Source organism: Ovis canadensis, chromosome 21 (genome assembly GCF_042477335.2).
Source record: "Ovis canadensis isolate MfBH-ARS-UI-01 breed Bighorn chromosome 21, ARS-UI_OviCan_v2, whole genome shotgun sequence".
NCBI lineage: Eukaryota > Metazoa > Chordata > Mammalia > Artiodactyla > Bovidae > Ovis > Ovis canadensis.
Window position 1 is genome coordinate 62,933,109 of NC_091265.1, and position 5,988 is coordinate 62,939,096.

Consider the following 5,988-nt stretch of genomic DNA (forward strand, 5'->3'; position numbering starts at 1 on the left):
ACCAGCTGGGCTGCCCAGGTCACCAGGCGACCGAGGAGCTTTGGAAGCCCTGTCACCGACAGGTGACACATGTGTGCTGCTCAGCCGGGCGAGTCTGCGTGTTACATCACATCCTCGTCAGCCATTCGGCAAGTAGCTGCTAAATGACCAAAGTGAGCCGGCACTAGGAACCGCGACCACACCCTTATGGGCTGACGTTCTAGTGGAGGAGACAGAAAACAAGATAGATACACAAAGAAAGCCAAGTCCAGAAAATAAGGCAAAGGAAGGTACTTTGGGATGAGTTGCATTGCCCCCGATTCATGTTGGAGTCCTACCCCCCCAGCACCCCAAAATGTGACCGTATTTGGAGACGTGGTCTTTGCAGAGGTCATCGAGGGAGAGAGAGGTCACTGGCGTGGGTCCTCACCCCATAGGATGGGTGGCCTCACAAGGAGAGGAGAGGAAGACACGGATATCCATCGAGGGACCGCCAGGTGAGGACACAGGGAGGAGACGGCTGTCCACACCCGAAGGAGAGAGGCCTGGAACAGACCGCCCCACCTCTGCCCCGAAACCCTCAGAAGGAACGAGCCTGCAGATAGCTCCACTCTGGACTTGAGGCCCCAGAACCGTGAGACTGTCCATCTCTGTTTTTTAAGCCATGCCATCTGTGCAGCAAGAGCGAGTGAATCGAGAAGGCAATAGAGGACGGCAGGGTGGGGATTTAATGGGGCGTCTGGGACAGCCTCTCTGAACAGAATTAAAAGTAAGAGCCAGCCCTGGACAGCAGAGGGGCAGGGTGAGGTCCTGGGAATGGGGAGAGCTTGGCCTGCCCTCCCAAACCAGCAGAAAGGCAGCGAGGATGCAGAGGAGCGAGGGAAGGGCAGAGAGGAGAGGCAGCGGGGGACGGATTTGTGTGCTGTGGGAGTTGGTCCTGGAGTGGCTGTCAGCTCCAGCCCTCTTCTGCCAAGCAAACCCCACGAGCTTGGAGCTGACCTGCAGCCAGAGCCCACTTGCCTCCTGAGCAGAGGCGATGGTTCTCAGCAACCTTCTTCCTGCAGAGCTGCCCTCCTGCAGCTGTGGGGTTGAGCGCCACGGGAGCCTTTGGGTTCTGAGCTGCATCGGAACCCAGACCATGCTCCCTACACCCCAGCCCCTGTCATCGCCCCTCCCTCTGGTCTCTGGACCATCTGTCTTGATCCTGTAGCACCAGGCTTTAGCCCCTGGGTCCTCATGCCTCAAAAATGAATTTGACATTCAGTCTCTCAGTCGTGTCTGACTCTCTGTGACCCCATGGACTGCAGCCAGGCCTCCCTGTCCTTCACTACCTCCCAGAGTTTGCTCAGACTTACGTCAATTGAGTTGGTGATGCCATCCAACCGTCTTATCCTCTGTCGTCCCCTTCTCCTCCCACCTTCAATCTTTCCCAGCGTCGGGGTCTTTCCCAATGAGTTGGCTCTTCATATCAGGTGGCCACAGCAGTGGAGCTTCAGCTTCAGCATCAGTCTAAACATGATATTATTGTTTTTTGTTATTTTCCTTTCTGCAGGGTGGTGATTCTCCTAGCTCAGCTCCTGCTGGGGCCCTCTGGCAGCTACACTGGGCTGGACAGATGTGCTCCTAGAACAGCTGAAGTCGGGGGTCTGACACCCTCCCAGCCCAGCTCTCCACACCAGGTCATGAGCCCCCCACATCCAGGGCTGCAGGCCCTTCCTCCAGACCCAGCTACCCAGGGCCTGGCCCAGGGGTCCCCCTGCACCCTGACCCCCACTTCCCAGGGGCCCTTGGCTCCCAGAGGTGGAGCTCACGGGGTGGCAACCAGGCCTGCAAACTCTGGAGACTGAGCCCATCCCTGCTGGGTCCAGCAGCCAGTCTCCCAGGGGACAGTGTTGCGAGGCCATGGCGTGGTCCCTGGGTGGTTTTCACAGCCAAGAGGGGCCAACAGGTATGGACAAATGGCAGGCCAGCCCTCTCTGCCCGGCATCCCAGGAATGTGATAAGCCACCCATGCCGCTGACTCCCCACCCACCCCAGCCCGGCTTCTTGTGTCTGCCCAGCCTCCTGCCCTTCCTTCTAGCCCCTCAGCTGCCTCCCAGGGCCACCGCTTCACTGCTGACTAACCAAGGGATGAATAAAAACCAGGACGAGGCTGCAGAGGCCGAGCTCCCCAGGGCTCCGTGCAAAGGGCCTGGAGGCTGCGGTTCTGCACTCAGAGGAGAGACAGAGACGGGGGGAGAGAGAGGCAGAGAGACAGAGAGACACAAAGAGAGACAGAGATAGGAGGAGAGACGGGGAGAGACACAGAGAGATAAGGAGAGAGAGAGAGGTGGAGAGACAGACAGGGGGAGAGAGAGAGAGACAGAGAGACAGAGGCAGGGGGAGAGAGAGAGACAGAGAGACACAAAGAGAGACAGAGATAGGAGGAGAGACGGGGAGAGACACAGAGAGATAAGGAGAGAGAGAGAGGTGGAGAGACAAACGGGGGGAGAGAGAGAGACAGAGAGACAGAGAGACACAAAGAGAGACAGAGATAGGAGGAGAGACCAGGAGAGATACAGAGAGATAAGGAGAGAGAGAGAGGTAGAGAGACAGACAGGGGGAGAGAGAGAGAGACAGAGAGATGGAGAGACAGAGGCAGGGGGAGAGAGAGAGACAGAGAGACACAGAGAGACAGAGATAGGAGGAGAGACAGGGAGAGAGACACGGAGAGACAGAGACAGGGGATAGGAGGGTCTTCCAGCCCACACACTGCTTCAGTTTCAGGGCTAGAGGGTCCCCTGGAGAGGGAAGGGGTCCAGATTCAGACACGTCAGTTCCTTTGGTGACTAATCCCTAAAAACTTTCCAGAGTACTGGGGGTGCTTCCACCCCATCTCAGGAGGGCCTCTGCTTCCTGCTTATCCTTCAGAGAAGAGGCGAGAAGGGCCACGGAGACACAGCCAGCCAGGGCGCGGCGCTGGCTGCAGCCAGGAGGCTGCAGGCCTTGCGTTGCAGACCACAGAGTGGTCCCCCGGGGTCCGGGGTCAGACAGGAGGGGTGTGGCTCTTCTTTGAAGGCAGGGGACCAGCAGGTGGGAGGTGGGGGCTTCACCTCGAGGGAGCCCACTCCTCTCCAAATACCACCTCCAGCCCCTCCCTCACTGCTTGGGGTCCATGGGTTGCCCTTTCCTCAGACATCCAGACTGTGTGCCCTGACCTACTGGAGAGGGCAGGGGGTAGTTCTGGACATCAGGGAGTCCATCAAGTAAAGACAGGTACTCGGCAGGGAGGTTCCAGCCCCGCTACATCACATTTGACTTTGTATCCCCTCCACCAAGCTCAGGGTCTGATCACTGCAGGGGCCCCAGACAGACTGGACTTAGATCAGTGGATACACCCCTCACTACATCTTCCATCAACCCTGCAAAGAAGGCAGATGGCCCCATTCCACAGCGGAGGAAACTGAGTCAAGGAGAGATTAAAGGTCTACGGTAAGGCCATACGGCAGGGGTGGAGCCAGCCTCCTTCCACTGTGCACCCAGCACTTGAAGGAAACTGCATACGAAATGTGACCCCCGTTGTCTCTGGGTGGGCATGGGACCCTGCTGGGGGCCCTGGTGGCTCAGGTGTGGGCGGGTGGGAAAACCTCAGCCTTTCCAGAATCGAGGAAGTGCTGAAGGCGCCTCTTGTTCCCCAAGGAGCCAGAAACTGGCTCCAGGACCTAGGTGAAACCCAGGCAGGCTCTGGGTGGTGGGGTGCCCCTGCCCACAGCCCTGACAGCTTCTGTTGCCCTAGGTATGGAGCAGGTGAGTACTGGGGACTTGAAAAGATGTCCCCAGGACAGGCCAGCTTCGGGGAGGTCCTGGCAGCTGAGCAAGGCCAGGCCTGGAGGCAAAGGCTAGTGTGCAAATGAAGCCAGCCCCCCGGGCTCACCACCAGTGCCCAGGCAAACCAGGCACTGAGTTTAAGAAGTCAGGGCCCCTCTTTTCTTTAGGAACGCAGCAACGCAGACCAACTGAATTTCATGCTGCGTCCTCCGTGGACATCATAAGCTGCCTCTCGGGTCTTCCCCGGGACCACCCCAAGGCTCAGCTCCACCTCCCCCCCTGCATGTCATGTGTTTCCATCCACTCCCAGGACGGGCCCTGTGTCGGTGAGGTGGCCTATTTGCTTCCGGCAACTTCGTCCTGCAGGGAAAGTGCTCACTGCCCCTGGAACCCCTGCTGGCCACCACATCTGCTGTCCAGCCTCATCCCGGGGCACCCAGCCCTCTGCCTCCCACGCCTCCCACCTCTCCCCCACCAGACCTCCCACCTTTCCCCCAGATGCCTCCAGCCAGCTAAGGCCCAATATCTCTGAGCTCCAATCCTCCTCCTACCTGGATTCCTCTTCTGCTCAGCAGTGATTCCCTTCCAGACCCAGGTGGGCATCACCTCCTCCAGGAAGCCTTCCAGTTGTCCCCAGCAGTACTTCCTGCCTCTCTCCTCCACCTTAGAGTCCTGCAGGAAGCCAAACGGTGATCTCTCGCTCCAAAAGATGTGTCCACCCAGGACCTGTGACTGTGACACTACTTGGAAAAAGAGTCTTTACAGACGTAATTACGGTAAGGATCTCAAGATGAGATCATCCCGGGTTGGGGTAGGGCCTAAATGCAAGGACAAGGTCCTTAGAAGGAAAGGGGAGGACATGGAGAAACATGCAGAGGAGAAGGCCACGTGAAGGTGAGAGGAGAGATCAGAGTGATGCTGCTACAAACCAAGGGCTGCCGGCAACACCAGAAGCCAGGGGGAGGCCTGGGCTGCTCTCTTCCTCACAGCCCTCAGGCGGAACAACCTTGCCGACAGTTTGATCTTAGACTTCACATCTCCATAACTGAGATGGTGAATTTCTGTTGTGTGAAACCACCGAGTGCACGGCTGTTCATTACAGCAGCCCCAGGACTCGGACACAAGCTCTTCATCCGCAACTGCCCCAGCCCCATCAGCTGCAATCTCGTCTCCCCCTCCCTGCAGACTGCCAGCTCTTCACTGCTGCTTGTTGCCAGCATGGAGGTTGCTTGATTCACAGCAATAATACCTCAATAAACAAATGTGAAGGGACTTCAAGGATGAAAGGCCAGGTTTTCCTGGAAAACCCTAGCCTTGCCAGGTGGCTCCATCGTGCCCACAGTTGACATACACTTACTTTCTCTCTTCCTCTTGCCAGCCTTCACCATGCCTGGGAAGAGCTGACTCACTGGAAAAGACCCTGGTGCTGGGAAAGTTTGAAGGCAGAAGGAGAAGAGGGCAACAGCGGAAGAGATGATAGGATGGCAACCCTGGTTGAAAGGACGTGAACCTGGGCAAACTCCAGGAGATTGTCGGGAGTAGGGAGGCCTGGCACGCTGCAGTCCATGGGGTCACAGAGGGTTGGACACAGCTTAGCAACTGGACACCACCACCACCACCACGTCTGGGGACATCCGATCGTCTGGAGGAGGGAGAAGTCGGCCAGATCCCCACGGGCAGACAGGCATGGAGGGTTCTTCATCCATCCAGAGGGACTCGGCACCATGCCTTCTGGGACGTGCCTCACCTTCTCACCTGTCCCTGCCTTCCTGCATCCGTGACAGCCTCGCTCATTTAATGCAGGAATAGTCATCACCTCGCTGCTGTCTGCTGCTTCATGGTCCACTAGGGGTTGGGAGCACTTTACATATATGATCTGGTCCCAGCTTCCAGGGACCCCCCCCACACACACACCCAGTCTGGGAGACGAGAACAGCAGAGCCAAGATCCCCACTTGAGGGTCCTCATTTTGCCCTTCCTATAGCCTGGACGGCTCTTTCTCTTCCCAATCAGATGCCTGCATCCTACCCATCAAGATCAGATGCTCCATAGCTTCTTTCAGATCAGATCCAAGGCTCTTCTGGCCTACCCCACCCACCTCTTCAGGGGAATGTGGGAGAGGGCAGTGGCAGAGTCTGATATTTTCTGCTGAGTGCATCCTTGGCACTCACTGGATTCTCCCAGTGTTCTCTAACGTGTTTA

General features: G+C 57.4%; 1 long non-coding RNA gene across 1 annotated transcript; it reads left to right on the forward strand.

The window, feature by feature from the left end:
* The first annotated feature begins 3,046 nt into the window (after positions 1-3,046).
* LOC138426883 (uncharacterized) lies at positions 3,047-5,594 on the forward strand. The gene is made up of 3 exons (XR_011251823.1): positions 3,047-3,450; positions 4,455-4,562; positions 5,165-5,594. It is a non-coding gene; the product is annotated as an uncharacterized lncRNA (long non-coding RNA).
* The last annotated feature ends 394 nt before the right edge of the window (positions 5,595-5,988 follow it).